Source organism: Lissotriton vulgaris, chromosome 9, assembly GCF_964263255.1.
Source record: "Lissotriton vulgaris chromosome 9, aLisVul1.2, whole genome shotgun sequence".
Taxonomy (NCBI): domain Eukaryota; kingdom Metazoa; phylum Chordata; class Amphibia; order Caudata; family Salamandridae; genus Lissotriton; species Lissotriton vulgaris.
The window spans coordinates 304,656,040-304,675,858 of NC_141697.1; the positions used below are offsets into that span (position 1 = coordinate 304,656,040).

Here is a 19,819-nt window from a genome sequence, read left to right on the forward strand (position 1 = left end):
CTAAATTGCAATTTCGAGCCAGTTTTGGGTCTTAGTGAAATTTTTGATGAGGAAGACCAAGCAAACAAAATCCCTATCCTGGAGAATGTAAAACCGGTTAAGTGTACAACATTGGGCTTGCAATTGATTAATCTATGTACGGTTCACTCACTTAGGGCCTGTAACGGACGGTTACCCTCCGACAGCTCTAGAAAACCAACATTCACCAGGAACAACTACAAAAATAACTTAGATTTTGTGATTGCTTCTGTCCCCCTCTGGCCTCATCTTTTGGACCTTGAAGTAAGGGAACGGTTCGAAAGCGATCACTATCCCTTAAACTTGACTTCGGACGCTTATTTGCTCAACGATATGGCCCAGCACCCTATACTTGAGGAAAGTGATGCTGTTAATTCTGAGATCCATATCAGTAATAATAGAAGATCACTAAAATGGCCATTTATTTTGGATCACAGTGACATTCTAAGTGAAATATGGCAGGTACTTTTGGCCCTTACCTAGCTGCAATAGGCGATGATGAAAGTAAAACTTCATTTCTCCAAACTCACCAGAAATTCTTTGCAGACCTGAGGCTACTAGTTACTAAGATGCCAAAAAAAAAACAGCAGAATACCCAGAATCTGTCCTACAGCAAGCCATGGTATGACAGATCCTGTAAAGAGTCAAAAAGGGAATTGCTAATGGCAATAAAGAGTAAATTACCAACAGATGTCAAAAGAGCTAGGAGTAAGTACAAATCTGTCCAGAGAGCCGCAAAGATAGCATGGGAGGAAGACAAATGGGCTGATTTGTTGCTAGCTGCTAGGTCACGGGACAATGTGGCCTTCTGGAGGCTGGTCGCAAATGGGAACCATGCAGGTAGGGTAACTAAAGATGTCTTTTTGGATGAACAAACTTGGGTCACACATTTTACAAACCTATATAAGAAATACGAGGACCCACACATGAATACAATCCCAGAAAAATTAGAACCTCAAGTAAACCATTTGGACTTCACTTTAGGAGAAACAGAGTTAGCAATATCACAAATTAAATCCGGGAAAGCTCCAGGCCTGGACAAAATCCCGGGGGACCTATACAAGCACGATCTAGGAGTATGGGCACCTTATATTAATTATCTGTGCAATACATTTTCACGTACATTAGAATATCCTGAAAGTTGGAAGGGAGCGGAAATCGTTTTAATTTTTAAAAAAGGAGATCGGATGGACCCGTGTAATTATCGGCCAATAAGTCTAATGGACATTTTACTGCAAATCTACTCACGACATATCTTATTACGCGTGAGTAATTGGCTAGATGAAAATGATTTTTTAACTAAATTCCAAGCCGGTTTTAGACCGAAGGTCAGCACAATAGACCAAATCTTTAGATTCTGCTGCCTCTATTGGAAGTACGTAGTGATTAAGAGGTGCCATCTTTATGTTGCCTTTGTAGATCTAAGGGCCGCTTTTGACTTGGTGCCTCGTAATCTCTTATGGGAAACCTTGAGTGCAGCAGGTATCCCAAATAATCTTGTCGTTCAGATCAAAGAGTTACATGAAGGGAACTTTGCAAGAGTAAGATGGGGCCCACACGGTGAATTAACTCATAAAATACCCATCGAACGTGGTGTACGTCAGGGTTGTGTCCTGGCGCCGACGTTATTTTCCCTTTTTGTAAATGACATCCCTTCCTTTCTAGGTAGATGTAAAAATGACTCTCCCAAACTGAATGGCGAAAAGGTGACATCTTTGCTATTTGCTGACGATACGATTTTGATATCCCAAACGAAAAATGGCTTACAGACTTTATTGAATACTTTCAATGAATACTGTAGCCAAAAGGGGTTGGAGATCAATGGCAAGAAGACCAAATGTATGGCCCTAAATCCAATTAAACCGGATAAGGGCTGTCTAACATTAAATGGAATCAAGTTGGAATCAGTGCCTTATTTCTCCTACCTAGGGGTGACTATCGATTCTAAATTTACTTGGAAAGCCCAAATTGATAAAAGTAAATTAATCTATGCCCAGAATGTAAAACCAATTCTTAGGGAGCATAGTATGAGCACAAGTAAAGCGGTGTCCCCAGTGATGGAATTATTTAAATTTAAGGTCCAAGCATCTGTCCTTTACGGTGCCGAAATATGGGGTACTGGGTAGCCTTGTAAGGATCCCTAGAGGCACCCCACTAGTTCCCCTGGAGCTTGACCTAAATTTCAAAAGGACAGATTACCATGTGTTGATCCGACCTCTAATGCTGTGGGTAAGACTATGGCAGGTACCCGAACTCCAAGATTACCGAGACGGGTTGAAGGAGATTATGATTTTGGATAGCCAAAGCAATACCCCATGGCTAAGACATATCAAGACATGGTTGAACAATATAGGATTGCAACATTTTTGGGAGAATCCAGAGCAATTACCTGCAAACCCCAAAATAATCCTAAAAAGGGCCTTCTGGGCTTTTATGTTAAGTAGGACTGTAAATAATATGACCAATGGTACCTTGGTTGCAAAATTCCTAAACTTTAAGGATGAACCGCTCTATGAGATATTTATGGACGAGATAGAGCCGCCTCTTGCCAAAACGTTGTTTTTAAAATTTCGGTATGGGAATTTATTAATTAAAACCACGTTGGCAAGATGGGCTAGGAATCGCGATTCAGAATCCGCAGTATTGAATGAAACTTGCCCTATGTGTGACCTCAACCAGACTGAAAATGAACAGCATATTCTATTTTTTTGTCCCTTCTATCTACAGGCGAGAAAGAAGTGGATTAAACCAATATGCCTATTGTTAGGCCTGAGGTCATGCTCGCAGGCTCTGAGAATCCTAACAACAAATACATCTCAGAACATAATATTTAGTGTTAGTAGATTTTTACTCTCTATCTTTTATCAAAGAAAAAAAATAGGGCTACAATTGTAACTGAACTGATTGCTTGGGATGGACATGATGGTCTACCCCATGTTTTAAGAATGTATGTTTCCGCTCAATTCATCCTCCGACTTGTATTGTACTGTACTGTATTGTACTCGTATGTATTGTATTTTTGTATCTTAGTGATAATATGTTTTAATAACTTCACGCGCCAAATCTTCTTCGAACGTTCGAAGAAGATTTGGCGCGTGAATTGCCGGGACGCCGACTGAGGGTATCGAATGGGACCCTGACAGGTAACTACCTTAATGTGACTGTGCCTTCGGAGCCGATTAGGGATCCACGAGTCTAAACAAGTGATAATGAACAACATGCACATCATATACTCTAAGGATAACAGCCTGCAATAATCTACACAGCTTATCGGTACTGTGGAGGAAAAAGCAGGAGAGCCTTTTCAAGGAGTACTTCTCTTTGAAGCTATAAGGTGATTACCATATTCGCAATTTGCATCTTGTGACTGACTCTGGTTACCAAAATCCAGATAAAGGATTGTAATGGCTGAGTTTTTGGCTCTATTTAGCAGTGATATAGACCTTAGTCTTGCTCACATCTAGTATAGGTATTCTTAGCCTGTGTTGGCCCTTTTAAGCCCTTTCTTCCAGACCTAGAAGAGGATAGCTGCTTAATATGATAATAGATCCTTTATTCTTGACTCTAACCTGTCTATTGCCTATTGGCTTTGACATACTTGACACATTGGTATGGTTTATGTAGGTATTCTGACAGAGCTAAGGGGCATTTCATCCCTTTCAGGCCTACAGGCCTAGAGCTAGAGGGACTCCATCTTGATGAAGCTGAGAGGCTTTTCAGGGTAAAGGCAAAGTTTATAGTTATAACTGTTGTTCGCCCTAAGCGGACCGGAGAGAACCGGCCAGAGCTGAATCTAATCAGGAATTGTTCCCGGGCTCAGGTCTCTAGACGAAACAAGCAGACTGGTCACTGTGGGAGCGTCTAGCGCAAGGAGCCTGGTGCATGGGATTGGTGGGAGGAAGCTGCTGGCTGGAACTTTCCATGAGGAAACAGCATTCCATATCAGTGAAGTGCAGAGGCGGAGCCAGTGAGTCGAGTGGAGGTGGCGTAGCCAGTCAGTCGTGTTAAGGTGGAGGAGTGGTAAGCAGTGGAGTGGAGTTGGCAGAGAGAGAGGGTTCAAGCTGGAGAGAGCTGAGTTGAATAATGAGCTGGAACTGAAGGAAGCAGTCAGAAGCAGTTACTTATCAGGAGGAGGTGTGAATAGCTGGAGTCTGAAGTAATGCCTTTTAGAAGAGACGGAGGAGAGATCGTGGACTAACATGTGGGAGCAGATGGAGTTATTTGGACATTGGTGCAGAGACAGAGTGAACGAGCTAGTGGAATGAAAAGCATCAGAGCGGCAGGAACCATTAGATTGAAGCTGGAAGGTGGAGACAGTTCGTGGGGGAGAGGAGTCCAGTGCAAAGTGATCAGCGCAGAGGTGTACCCAAGAGTGCAGGAGAGAGAGAGAGTCTGAGATGAGCCAAGGCACAGACGAGAGAGGAACCCAGATGACAGCTAGAACAAGACTACACACTAATCAGGTGAACTCTACCCTTAATCTTGTCCTTATTCCCTAAGCTATTGTATGTCTAATCTTTTCTCTTTCAGCGGTGTGTTCTATCTATAGTCTTTGTCAGTTACAGATCTGTGTAAATGTTTATATTGTTCTAATAAAACCCCCAGTTTGTAGTAAACTAAAATGCGCCTTGTATCCTTGTTCAATCTAGGTAAATGTATCTCCTAGGTGTTTATTAGGTACATGAATGGATGAGTAATCCCAATCAGGTAAGTGGTGATCACATAAATAGGGAGTGAGTGGACCTATGATGCCAAGAATAAGAGGTACATTATATTAATTGGCTAACTCCTAATATTGTAGTAGCAGACCCTTAGTGAAGAGACTTCCCAATATATATATATATAGGTGTTCATAGGAATGTGGTCGTCGTTGATATGCGGCATTAGTGAGAACGTTGGGTAGGAGACCAGCGTGTATACCCACTGGATTGTGGCTTGAATAAGTGAGAGCGTCAGGGGGGAGACTGGCGTGGAGGTTTGCCGGATTGCGAACCGTTTGGAAAGGAGAGCATTGGGTTCTGCAGGCCCATGTGTAGACGCACCGGATTGTGTGTCATATCTGCCCTAGGGTAGATCAGTCTGGGTCTGAGTGGCCGCGAGACTAACTGATGTATGAGTGTGGTGTAGGGTATGGATATCCTTAGTAATCAGTGAGTATTCTTAGTATCCCTATAGATTTAGTGGTGTTTTTAATAATATGAGCTTGTATATTGCGAGTTCCCCATCCTCAGGTAGGTACCCAGGTGCCTGGATGGATAGTCCTGAGGAGGGATGTGATTACGTTCTGGCTGGGTTGGAGGGGCCCCTAGGGGCTGATCCCATCTAATCAGAAAATCCGGTCATTACATTTGGCGTAGTCGGCATCTTACGAATCCTGTGTGTCCTGGCCATGTGCTTAGAGAGTTTCCCATGTGTTGTGTGGGAGTGCCCTGAGCGCCGGTTCCATCTGGCGTAATGTTGCAGTTTATGTAGCCTGTGTGACCTATGGGCTTGAACAGTTGCAGCGTGAGGAGATTGCATTACATCATGGCATTTGGCTTATTCAGGGTGGAAGGAATGGTTTTCATCTTGGTGTTTAAACTGTCAGGGTTGAAGGATGGCATTACATGAGGGAGCCAGTTACATCTTTGTGATGGTCCAATCGTATAAATGTGTGTAAAAAATGCTTTTAAATTGCCCATTAAATTGCTTGCTGCATCTGCTTATGCTGTGCAATGTGAAATGTGTTCATTGTTATATGATCTGTGGAGTTCTTTACATATAGCTCCTTGTAAATATGGCTTGTGAATAGCGCCATATTAATGTGGCTTGTGAGGTGCATGTTCTCATGTTGATCTGCTGTGTTCCTTGTGCATTGCGCCTTGGATATATTGTTTGTGAAAAGCTTGTCTTGTAAATATGACTTGTGAATAGCGCCATGTTAATGTGGCTTGTGAGGTGCATGTTCTCATGTTGATCTGCTGTGTTCCTTGTGCATTGCGCCTTGGATATATTGTTTGTGAAAAGCTTGTCTTGTAAATATGACTTGTGAATAGCGCCATGTTAATGTGGCTTGTGAGGTGCATGTTCTCATGTTGATCTGCTGTGTTCCTTGTGCATTGCGCCTTGGATATATTGTTTGTGAAAAGCTTGTCTTGTAAATATGGCTTGTGAATAGCGCCATGTGGTCATGGCTTGGACAGGGCATGTTATCATTACGTTAGGCAGGAGAGAGCTGGATCTCTCTCAGGTGCTTGGGGATAACGTTTTGAAAATGTGTGTACGTGTTATCTGTAAACGTGAAGAGATGTGTTCATGATTTTCCCATGTATCTGCAGTCATTGGGAATTGATTGTGCTTGAGCTGCCAAAGGGTTAATATCTTGAATTGAGATGGCAGTCTTTATTTTTAACATGCTGTCAACACGCATGGTTATCTGACCTGACTATAAAAGTCAGTGGATTATTTGATGGTTTGATTTTGACTTTTATTGATTCCTTGGTCTGCCTATGTGCTTTGTCGGCTTCTTGACGGAAAGGTAACATCTTGGGCTTTGCGAAGGGTTCTGTTCATTTCACATTCTTTTTGAAATGCGTCTACGAATTTGTGTGGGTTTGCCTTGGAACTGATGCGGTTATAAATCAACCAGTCGGATTGAGATTAGGGTTTGCACGGAGAGAGCTGTGTTCTTTTAAATGCGCTTCTTAATATGCATCCACTGACATGTGGAGAATTATTTTTGAATGCATGATTTAAAATGAGTGAAATGTTAAAAAGATGGCCCTGTTAGAGTGCACGCTACGGGGCTGTTTTCATTAATTATTTCTTTGAGGGTTTTCCATCTAGAAAGGAATGTGCTGGTTGCAATGATCACAGGTTGAGAATAATCAATCTTGCCCGACAGTGCATGGTAACATGTGCTTTTAATTAGTGAAAGGCAACCGTGTGCTTTTGAAAACAAATGTGTGTTCTTATTATTATTTTCCCAAATGCAAACTGAAACTTTTTTTATAAATGTGTCTGTATGCAGCAAAACCGGCATTGGTAAGTTAATATACTCAGTTAGAAAATAAATAGCTGTTTCATAATATATGAATGTGGCCCTTTTATTAGGTTGGATTAAATAGTTTGCGCTATAAATTACACTGTAATGCATATTTACATGATGCCCCTGGTTGAACTAAATACAATGTTGAAATGTGTCTGCATTTTATGTTGTTTTAAAATTATTTCTCTTTCAACAGCTGACAATAGTCCATGATAATTCGGTTTTTTTTTAAATACAGACTGTATAATCTTGTGTGCAAAACTTAGTTGCCCCTTTCTAAATAAGTGCCCTTATTTTAATTATCTTGCCTTTAGCTGAATTAGTTAGACAAAAGTCTTTTTAGAAACTGGAGCTTTTAAGTAGCAGTACATTGTAACAGAATTGTTTTTTTTTAAATGCTGGCTTTTGTTAGTTAGAGCAATCAGGCCTGGGAACAAGCTTGCAAGGAATTTGTTTGTCGACCTTGGCAGACCAGCTGGTTTGTGAAGACGTGTTTTTTCCGCTGCAGGCTTCGACTGCAGCCTGTCCTGTTTTTGATTGGCCATAATCCAATTTTGTTCCGCGGACGGCATGTTTATGTAAGGGTGGGGTTAACTCGCTCTTCCTGGCTGTTGACGCAGGCAGCTTCATTGCCTGCTGATAAGGAATTCTTGCACACTCTTGGCCCTTGGCAGTAGGCCTGGGCGGGCTTCTCTGATCAGGGAATGGGAGGCTTGCAGTGCCCTGCTCCTGCTGTGAGATCATCATTTGGCAGTGATTCAAATTACTTCACACTGTAGCCTGGCTCCTGCTCTGAAGGGAGAAGGCTGTCTCACAGAGGATTAGGGTATGTTAGGCCCTGCTACATATCATTAAAACTTAGATTTTGAATGTTTTTAATTAATTAGGATATTTTCTTTTCAATAATGAAAGGCACCCGGGGTGCTTTTTAAATAAAAAAATTTATTTTGCAAGATTAATGATACTTGTTTTCTTGTCCTAGGATTGCTGGGTTGTGGTGTTGGTGCGTGGGTGCCCCCCCCTCCCCCCCTCTCCCACTTCCTTTTCTTATTTTAGTTTTTTACTTTCATGTTTTTATGTTAGTTTATTATTTTTGGAAGATGGAACCAGACCAGACCAGACCGGAAGGGTGATGAATGGCCGCATCGGAGGAAGTGTCCGGATACCGAAGATGCTGGGTGGTGACTTACACTGATGACCCCAAACTTGACATTGGACTCTTTTTTTTTTTTTTTTGATGATACCAAGCAAATAGATTTGGTTATATAATTCCTTGGCCTGCATTATTCCCATGTTTTCAATCACTACAAGCAGGCCCCACTTTTAAAGCAAAAACATGTCATCATGGTTGCCAATGAAGGACTTTTTTTTTTTTTTGAATGGTGGTGCACACATGTGTTCCACAGTGTGAAGAAACTAAGTGACATATATATACACCAGCTATCTTGTAGAAATGGGGTTGTTTTTTACTGTTCTTACATTTTCACCTTGATTGATCAAATGGTGGTTACCTTAGACTTTGGATTGTTCTGGGAGGTGTGTCTTTTAGTATGATTATGTATTAATGTTTGCCCAGACCTTGAAAATAATTTGTCATGTCTACTTCTCAGATTTCATCAAAATGTTTCCTTAAATTGACAAATGTCAGTAGGCCTCATTTAGGCCCATTGTTATTTTTATTCCACAAACTAGCCCCTACACCAATAGATTTCATGAGTCATCATTAGCTTAAGTTGACTATAGTAGGTAGGCCTCATTTAGGCCCTTTGTTGTTTTCTCTTTAGAAGTTGGAACACATTTAGTTCTTAAGTTGTCCGAAGTAGGTAGGCCCCATTTAGGCCCCTTGCTGTTTTCATTCAACACATAAGTCCCTACATCACTAGATTTCACCAGTTATCACTAGTAGTTGAGGCACATTTAGTTTGAGGATGCTTTGGTTAGTTTCTGTTGTTATCAGATCCAATCTCAGATATGTTTCAGCATTCGAATCAAGGGTGCTTTAATTTGTTTTCAGTTGGTTGTTAGGTTTGTATTCCCTACAATTGAGTTTCAGGTGGAATTTCCTTAAGTTGTCATTCTTTTTAGAGAGTTTTTTAGTTTTGATTTGTTGATAGATTGTGTTGATGTTTGTTTATATGGATGTAGTTGTTTATTGATGTTCGCAAGATAAGGATCTAAGGGTGGAATGTAATGGCTGAGTTTTTGGCTCTATTTAGCAGTGATATAGACCTTAGTCTTGCTCACATCTAGTATAGGTATTCTTAGCCTGTGTTGGCCCTTTTAAGCCCTTTCTTCCAGACCTAGAAGAGGATAGCTGCTTAATATGATAATAGATCCTTTATTCTTGACTCTAACCTGTCTATTGCCTATTGGCTTTGACATACTTGACACATTGGTATGGTTTATGTAGGTATTCTGACAGAGCTAAGGGGCATTTCATCCCTTTCAGGCCTACAGGCCTAGAGCTAGAGGGACTCCATCTTGATGAAGCTGAGAGGCTTTTCAGGGTAAAGGCAAAGTTTATAGTTATAACTGTTGTTCGCCCTAAGCGGACCGGAGAGAACCGGCCAGAGCTGAATCTAATCAGGAATTGTTCCCGGGCTCAGGTCTCTAGACGAAACAAGCAGACTGGTCACTGTGGGAGCGTCTAGCGCAAGGAGCCTGGTGCATGGGATTGGTGGGAGGAAGCTGCTGGCTGGAACTTTCCATGAGGAAACAGCATTCTATATCAGTGAAGTGCAGAGGCGGAGCCAGTGAGTCGAGTGGAGGTGGCGGAGCCAGTCAGTCGTGTTAAGGTGGAGGAGTGGTAAGCAGTGGAGTGGAGTTGGCAGAGAGAGAGGGTTCAAGCTGGAGAGAGCTGAGTTGAATAATGAGCTGGAACTGAAGGAAGCAGTCAGAAGCAGTTACTTATCAGGAGGAGGTGTGAATAGCTGGAGTCTGAAGTAATGCCTTTTAGAAGAGACGGAGGAGAGATCGTGGACTAACCTGTGGGAGCAGATGGAGTTATTTGGACATTGGTGCAGAGACAGAGTGAACAAGCTAGTGGAATGAAAAGCATCAGAGCGGCAGGAACCATTAGATTGAAGCTGGAAGGTGGAGACAGTTCGTGGGGGAGAGGAGTCCAGTGCAAAGTGATCAGCGCAGAGGTGTACCCAAGAGTGCAGGAGAGAGAGAGAGTCTGAGATGAGCCAAGGCACAGACGAGAGAGGAACCCAGATGACAGCTAGAACAAGACTACACACTAATCAGGTGAACTCTACCCTTAATCTTGTCCTTATTCCCTAAGCTATTGTATGTCTAATCTTTTCTCTTTCAGCGGTGTGTTCTATCTATAGTCTTTGTCAGTTACAGATCTGTGTAAATGTTTATATTGTTCTAATAAAACCCCCAGTTTGTAGTAAACTAAAATGCGCCTTGTATCCTTGTTCAATCTAGGTGAATGTATCTCCTAGTTGTTTATTAGGTACATGAATGGATGAGTAATCCCAATCAGGTAAGTGGTGATCACATAAATAGGGAGTGAGTGGACCTATGATGCCAAGAATAAGAGGTACATTATATTAATTGGCTAACTCCTAATATTGTAGTAGCAGACCCTTAGTGAAGAGACTTCCCAATATATATATATATAGGTGTTCATAGGAATGTGGTCGTCGTTGATATGCGGCGTTAGTGAGAACGTTGGGTAGGAGACCAGCGTGTATACCCACTGGATTGTGGCTTGAATAAGTGAGAGCGTCAGGGGGGAGACTGGCGTGGAGGTTTGCCGGATTGCGAACCGTTTGGAAAGGAGAGCATTGGGTTCTGCAGGCCCATGTGTAGACGCACCGGATTGTGTGTCATATCTGCCCTAGGGTAGATCAGTCTGGGTCTGAGTGGCCGCGAGACTAACTGATGTATGAGTGTGGTGTAGGGTATGGATATCCTTAGTAATCAGTGAGTATTCTTAGTATCCCTATAGATTTAGTGGTGTTTTTAATAATATGAGCTTGTATATTGCGAGTTCCCCATCCTCAGGTAGGTACCCAGGTGCCTGGATGGATAGTCCTGAGGAGGGATGTGATTACGTTCTGGCTGGGTTGGAGGGGCCCCTAGGGGCTGATCCCATCTAATCAGAAAATCCGGTCATTACAAGGATATAGATATCTATCGCATCTCGGGATCCCGGCTCAGGAAATATTCACATTCGTCAACTACCATTACGCCCTGAAGAAGTTCCGCCTGACGGAACGAAACGCGTTGGCTGGTTTTTCAATTGGAACATTAAAGGAATTTTGAACACTTTTTTGCAATTACGGACTCAGCGTTCTCTTATTTGGAACATTCCTTTCAAACACAGACTTCATCACCGACATATGGTGTAAATCTGACGGTTGGAGCGGTGCATTTCAAACCTTGGCTCAATATATTTTGGTCGATATCGATCTATGGCCAAATGTAAAGGATATAATGGTCCAGAATAGGTCTGATAGTGACCATAATGCCCTTGTATTAACAATGTCTAACCTAGTAGTGTGGCAAAGGGAAACCATTCAAAAAAGTGCTCCCGTGGCAGCACAAGTAATATTGAGAAAAGGATAAGGTGGCCGATGATACTATCTGATGGGAAGTCTCTCCCTAAGATGTACCAAAAGGTTGAGATAGCTCTTTCTGATCTTATACAGATTAATGGTGGGGTGGCAGATACCATGACAATCTTTTCACGTCTAAATGCCAGGCTTAGAGCCCACTTCTCTAGGGAATATGGAAAAAGTATTCCTGTAAGACACAACGCTCCCTGGTTTAACAGGAACTGTGAACAAGCTAGAACTAATTTGATAACTGCAATTAAAAATAAATCACCACAAGCCATTAAAGAAGGCAGGAAAAGTTATAAGGCTGTGCAAGGGGAGGAAAAAAGTGAATGGGAGGGTGAAAAGTGGAGGTCACTTCTGGTGGCATCTAAAGAGAGAAATAGTCAAGTTGTTTGGCGTCTTATAGCTAAGTAGACGGCAAATCCCAAAATAGTGAAACATTTCCATCTGCAACCTCACATTTGGGAGGAGTACTTTCGGAACCTGTACTTAGTTCAGAGTGACCAGCCTGTTATGCCTCTGAGGGTAAATCTATCCAGTTTGACCTCTGAGAACGATAGGCTGATCATGGTGGGTGAGACCATATTGGCTATTAAAACCCTCAAATGGGAAGGCACCTGGCTTGGGGGTCCCTTACTTACTTCAGTCTTTAATGGCATTATGGGAGGAGGTGAGATTCCGGGGTCATGGAAAGGCGCCAAAATCATCCCAATATACAAGAAAGGCAATAAGGGGTCCCAGGAAAATCATAGGCCAATTAGCCTCATAGATGTCTCCCAGAAAATCTTTGGTAAAGTCAGAATTCATCCATGGATCGAGGAACATAACATCCTCTCCGATCTCCAGGCAGGCTTCAGGATGTCTACGAGCACAACTGATCAGGTGTTCAGATTTCTGATGTTAGTCTCAAAAGAAGTTACCATCGCTATAAGCCACCTGTATGTTGTGTTCGTGGACCTCTAGACTGCTTTCGATTCCATTGATCGATCCATCCTGTGGTCTGTTCTGAGAGATATAGGCCTGCCTTCATATTTAGTTGACATCTTGATCCATCTGCATTTTAATACCTTTGCCAGAGTTAGATGGAACAGTGATGGTGGCCTAACCGGAAAGATCCAGAGCCAAAAAGGTGTCAGACAAGGGTGTGTCTTAGCCCCCACCCTATTTTCAGTATTTATTTAGGGGATTATAGGTGATCTCTTCAACTGTGATGGTGATCCTCCTAAAATGGCGGGTAGTGTGGTACCCTGCTTGCTCTTTGCGGATGATACACTCCTAATGTCTAAAACCCCAAGGGGAATTCAGAATCTACTAATTAGTTTCGAAAGGGCTTGTCAAGTTCGGGGACTGACAATTAATTTCAAGAAAACCAAGTGTATGGTGTTTCACCCATATAAACATGACAAGGGGAAATTAATGTTGGATTCCCAAGTCCTAGAGCGTGTTAAGGTGTTTGATTATCTTGGGATCCGTATCAGTGAGAATCTAGCATGGTCTTATCAAATTGAAAAGAGTTCCATTTGCCTTCAACATATAAATAGTGCGATTGCCAAGAGATCCAGAGCATCCCAGTTTAGACCCATTTCTCCACTACTTAAGTTGCACCAGGCCAAGGGCCTGGGAGCGGCACTATATGGAGCGGAGCTGTGGGGTCTCGAAAATCTACAGGAATTGAATCTCGCTGAGAATAAATTCATTAGGGTCATTCTGAATCTGCCAAAGAATACTCCCTTGTTACCATTGAGATTGGACCTGGGGCTCAGATCGATTGGCCACTTTGCAATCCTAAGAGCCCTGACTTTTTGGATCAGGATCTGGGATAGTAATACACAAGTTCCCATAAAGGAAGCCTTGATAGAGCTGATTGCTCTTCACAAACATCCAGGACATATAAAATGGCTACATTTGATCAAGGATTGGTTTTTCAGATTAAATCTGGCTTTCCTATGGGAGGATACTGGCTTGATTAAAAGAAGTATGGTTCCTACATTAAAACAAAGGTACTAGGAATTCCAAGATCGATCTAGTCTTGAGTGCAATGTACATGGCTCCTTGACATCTAGCTTTTTAAATGTGAAGGCTTGTTATGATTTTGAGGTATGTTTGGATGATATCGAGCCACCCCAAGCTAGAGTATTGTTTCTCCAATTTAGATATGGGACTTTACCCCTCAATAGTTGGAGAGCAAAATGAAGAAACACTGGCTTGATTTCACTATGCCCTGCGTGCCTTTCTGCACCTGAGTCCAACATACATTTTCTTTTTCATTGCCATGCATACGATGACCATAGGGGACAATGGATTGTACCATTTTGTAGGTTACTGTCTTGTAGTAGGCCAGCCGAGGCATTTAGAATATTTTCATCTGACACCACGAGGTGATTGACTTTTGCTTTTTCCAGATATTTGTTATTTGCTTGGTGGAGGAGATCCAAGATAATCAAATCTTCTCCGGGGAGTAGATTATGATCTCTATATTGTTTATTTAAGCCTGTATTGACGCTGATGTATTGTAACTGTTTCTTTGAATCTGACTATGCCCATATAAGAACACATTGACAGATGAATTACGACTGTTATTTGATTTGTTCATAATTAAGTTTGCTGCTAAAGGGGCTTGGGATCAAATGTTTTTTAACTAGTATTTTTAAATTGTTGTTTTATGAAAAGTTTTTATTATCTTAAACTGTATTACTTGTTGCAATGATCAAGTGATTGATCGAATAAAATATTCTTCTTCTTCAACTTGTGAATAATTCAATTAGGAAAAGTATCCTTATCCGGTTTATATCTGAAATCATTGCTTACACTGTATATATTCTCACTTGTAATTCTTATCCTCTTATCAATTCACCAGCACTCTTAATCTACACTGACTTTCCACTCACCGTGAAGCATCAGTGTCTCATGAATTAATGTTTAGAAGGGATTAATGAATATTCTATATAAATAAATTTGATACCAATGTCTTAAAGTGTTAAGCAATTTATTTTATCGGGTACTAAGTGATACATATTTTGAATAATTCCCGTTGGGACCAACTATTTTCTGTACCAAGTATTACCCAGGTTCTGCAGCCCACTGGGTTGCCCCATTATTTTGTAATGTTATCACCATGACAGAAGCTTTGTGATTGGTTTGAGTGCTGTGGTTCAGCACTCAGACAGGGACAATGAGCCTGTGCATGTTCTCTGCAAATGCCTATACCATACAGCCGGTGGAGTACAAGATGGCTGGCCAAACCGTCATGAACACTTAAGTGCCCCAAGCACTCCACCCTTGCTGGCTGTGACTACATCCATACCCAGCCCCGTCCCACAAACCATCCTCACTAATGAAAAATAAAATGATAATAACGTTGCGTCATTATCATTCTATTTTTGCTTTTTTCACTGCTCTTAGAGCAGTGGGACAGTGCTCCTCTGCCGTAGCGAAGGAGCCACTGCTTACAACAGAACCAAATATCCATCCTTTTCTTTCATCAAACCTAATGCGTGAAATGACCTTGCAATACATATGAGAGCCTTCTAACTCTCTTTGTGAGTTTTGCAAGTAGCTGAAGGCATGGCTCTTCGAATAACCCATCCTGCCTTTGAGGATATACTCCGCACTGTGCACAGCGACAGGCAACCCTCATGGTTGAAAGCGTGCTCTATACATACAAGTAACTTAATATGACATAATATATCATAACATATCATAAAATACACATGTATCTTCTGTTCAAGTTTCTTTTTTTACTGAAATATACAATTTATGATATATTAAACAATCCCACAGCCTGTAATGGTATGCCTGGTATCTGCTATTCGATCACTGTGGATCAATTCCCTTCCACTTACTTCTACAATCAACCAAACAGAGAGAATACACTAAGGCCTCAAGGTCCAGAAAACGGAATGATGCAGCATAGATGATGGGAGCAATACCACCATACTACTTCATATTACTTCTTCAGATAAAAGCAGAGGTGAGTACGTAGAACATGCCCAAATACAATAATACTCTAAATTCTTGTGATATAACCTCGGAAGGCTTACAGTGGTAGCACCAATGAATACCTGAAAGTAGCTCTACAGAGCAGTGCATTCACCTAATCTGCTACGAAAAACAAAAACGTGCAAATAAGGTAACTCATTCTTGACAGCGACGGAAAACCTGGTTCACATGAGTAGGTGAGCATATAGACATTTTTCACAAACATGCAAAAAAAACTAAATACATAATATGAAAAGCCCATCTGATAAGTAGCACATTTTCATAGAATTTCAAAGCTCCCAGTACTTTTAGAAAGGCATGTTCTATGCAGGTTCTCCTGATGGAAATTGGAAACTCAGAATTTGGATGTCAGCAGATAGAGCCACTTTCCATGGTGCCCTTTAACTTCAGTGATGTTAGTAACAGGAGTTACCGGCCTCACTGGAATAGCGAGTCAGTTGAGACCACCACAGGTGTGTTGCAAGTCATGCAGAATTAATGGGGGAATGAGACTGAAATTAAAAACTCTCCTGAACATTTCTTATTTCACTGTGCATCCTATGGGTCTTGCTTGTAATCAGTTGGCAATTTTCCAGAATTACTGTTCCTGACAGCAATGGTAATACCTAAGGGGTTGAGCGGTTTACCAGCTACATCACTGAGGCACTCGTAAAGAGACTGAATTAATTTTGGGTATCTCTCTCTACCTTATTGTTAGGATTTCATTTTTCTTATTTCTCCAACAAATTCCCTTTCATTAGATATTCCATAAAAATGTATGTTTTTCTCTTGGGTATTTATATTATTTTCTACTGAAAAAGATTGCACCCTCATTATCAGATGTTCTCTGCTTGGGTATCTTGTTTTCCCCTGACCTGTTTCAAGACTTTCTGCAGTGGATCGTGGTACCATGGTCTTATAGCTGTATTATATAAATGTTCATGGATTTTTCATTTCTCCCCAGTCTGTCCCACCCTCATCTGGATGTCATCACCAAGTGACACAGAAAGTATACCTCTTTTGAAACCAGGCTCTGGAAATATTAGAAGAGTTTGGTTTCAGTTTTCATCTTTGATTGACATGCATCAATATCCTCTAGCCACCAAGAACCACAAGATTGATTAATTTACGATCATGTTACTAAATAAAATGTTCTTTAACAGTTGTTAAACAACGAAAAAATGGCTGGTCAACATGCATTGATACAGACTTAGCTGCGCACAACTTAAGTATATTTATATCGATCTAACAATGTTATTTCTTTCACAAATCCAATTTATTTATGTTACTTCACAATGAATATCATCAACATTGAAGTATTAATTTTTCAATTAACATTTTTCATTACATTTCTCAACAGTCCATGATTTGATGTATAAACAAGAAAGCAAATAATCAATACAAAATTAGGTTGGTATTCGCCCAATGCATTTCGGGACACTGGAAAGGTCCCTTCGTCAGGAGCCTTCACCATCATCACCCGTGTTGTGTGTGTGAAACAAAAAACGTCATACAGTTACTTACACCAATGGATAGGGAGCCTCTCTCTCAATAAGTTTCTATTTGACTGACGTCAACAACTATAGGCGTTTCCTGCAATCATAATTCAAAAAGTTCCTTAGCTAAACTCATTCTCAGACTTCATCTTAATCCCTACTTGCATATGTACCACACCACATTACTTACCTATTTTCTTTCTCTCAAGTGAGAACTGTTGATTAATTTCCGCTCCAAACCTCGTGAATTTCACCAACTCGAGATAACCTGTCAGATGTTAACAAATGGGCAGTCACTATTTCATATCCTCAATCTACCGGAAAAACAGCTTTGATTTCCTTGATAGGAATCATCTGCCAGGTGCTGGCAGCTCATTATAGCTTCTTGCGCAGCGTGGTGAGCGCGCTTCGCTTTTAAGTGCCCGTTTTATATTTTTGTTCGTTTTATGTATTTTTTCCCCTGATTTTAATCGGAAGTGCTTTCTGGGCTCTCCCCTTACCTGCACAATAATTGGTTGAGCACCGCTGCTTGAGCGGGCCCGGTTCCGGGGTGGTCGAGGGTCTCCCGAGTTTGCCAATCGGGCGCCATCTTGGGAAGGGCATTGATGCTCTTTCAGCGCCATATTGAGTGTCCTGGTGGTGCGCTTTGCTCCTCACCTGGAGGCACTACTTAAGGTGGTCCTCTTAGTGTTTGCACCTTGATAGGAATCATCTGCCAGGTGCTGGCAGCTCATTATAGCATCTTGCGCAGCGTGGTGAGCGCGCTTCCCTTTTAAGTGCCCGTTTTGTATTTTTGTTCGTTTTATGTATTTTTCCCCTGATTTTAATCGGAAGTGCTTTCTGGGCTCTCCCCTTACCTGCACAATAATTGGTTGAGCACCGCTGCTTGAGCGGGCCCGGTTCCGGGGTGGTCGAGTGTCTCCCAAGTTTGCCAATCGGGCGCCATCTTGGGAAGGGCATTGACGCTCTTTCAGCGCCATATTGAGTGTCCTGGTGGTGCGCTTTGCTCCTCACCTGGAGGCACTACTTAAACCAGTCCTCCGAGCGGGTCGGCCTTCGCTTTGCCTGAGTCTTGCCAGAGTCCTGCCCGTCTGCGCCTTACTCACAATTCATAAGACTTAGGAGAATAGTGACCAAACCAGAGAAGTGCATTGATTATATCAATGAATACAAGGAGAACTACAAGAGGAGAGGTTATCCTGAATATTATTGGAAGAAGCTCAGACCAAGGTACTTAAGGAGAATCGAGATACATTATTGATGAAGAAGCAAAAGATTGAAAAAAAACGGAATGTATTTGTGTCAAAATATTCGACTAACTCCCAGAAAATTAAAAACATCATAAAGAAAAGATGGGAACTCTTGCAACAGGAAACTGACTTCCAAAACATTTTCATCGACAAACCTTTATTTGCCTATACTCGTTCGAAAAACATCAAATAGCTACTGAGTCACACAGAAAAAAAGCAAAAAAACTTCAAGGGAATGCGCAGATGCACTAATTGTGTACACTGTAATAATGCGATTACAAGCAAGTAATTTCACATCTACAGTCGGGGAAATCAGTGCAATTAAAATTTGAAGGTGATTGTAACACAAATCAGGCCATTTACTCGATTAAGTGCCCATGTGGGCTACTTTATATAGGAAAGACTGAGCGCAAATTAAAAATCCGCATTTGAGAACACAAAAGTAGGATATGCAATAAGTCTTTGACATCCCCCTTATCAATGCATTGGCAAGAAAAACAACATACAATAGCTCAGTTGAGATTCCAAATTATTGAGGTAGTGCAATGTAGGGAAGGTACAGACTTGAATAAAAAATTGCTACAGAGAGAAACATTTTGGATAAAAATGCTAGGGACTCTGACCCCAGTGGGTCTTAATGACCGTATTGAACTGAGTAGTTATCTGTAGATAAAAAGTTCCAGAAAAGATCGGATTGTATTTGCTGTGTTCAAATATGTTTCAATTGTATGTAAAGAAAAATGTCCAGATATGATTTTGACACCCGTTTAATCCATCACTTTTTTCAAATTGTTTTCACCGTTATCATTTTTAGAAATTCACTATCCTCACTTTATTTTATTTTATTTCATTGTCATTCCGTTCATTATCTTTATCATTTGTTCGGGTTTCGTGTTATCAAATAGTCATTTGTTGTTTTTTTGAACTAAGTATGGTGTCAGTGTTTACACAAAAAGAAGGATAAAGAGATGGTTGTTGATTGAATGCCGTTTCCGTCAGGGAATAGCAAGAGTTCTTTGGATTGGTAGATGCAAAGGACGCATAACCAATAGGAAACGCTGGTGGAAAAGCTAAAGTCTGAAGCATCTGGTTTGATTTTTGCAAGCCGGAGGATTATTGATACTGAGGCACGGAGAGAGGGCGAGTTTGGCGTTTGGAGATACTTGAGATTCTTATAAGGTGAGAGCTTTGGCGGCAAGGAACTGATCGCTTTTTGGTGATTTTTTTTAATAAGCGCGAGAAATAGACTGACGGCTTTTTAATAATTCGACAGGTTTTGTGACCGTTGAGTGTCGAGTGGACGCCGGGAGTAGAAATGCCATAAGGAACTTTTGACGTGGTGCAAGGTATGCATATATGAATCTTTTAGCTGTTTTTCCGGTAGATTGAGGATATGAAATAGTGACTGCCCATTTGTTAACATCTGACAGGTTATCTCGAGTTGGTGAAATTCACGAGGTTTGGAGCGGAAATTAA

At 41.3% G+C, this 19,819-nt stretch overlaps 1 pseudogene; it reads right to left on the minus strand.

Annotated features, from left to right (window-relative positions):
* Positions 1 to 17,716, minus strand: part of LOC147690039 (small ribosomal subunit protein eS1 pseudogene) — a 104,999-nt pseudogene extending 87,283 nt beyond the window's left edge.
* Positions 17,717 to 19,819: the final 2,103 nt, after the last annotated feature.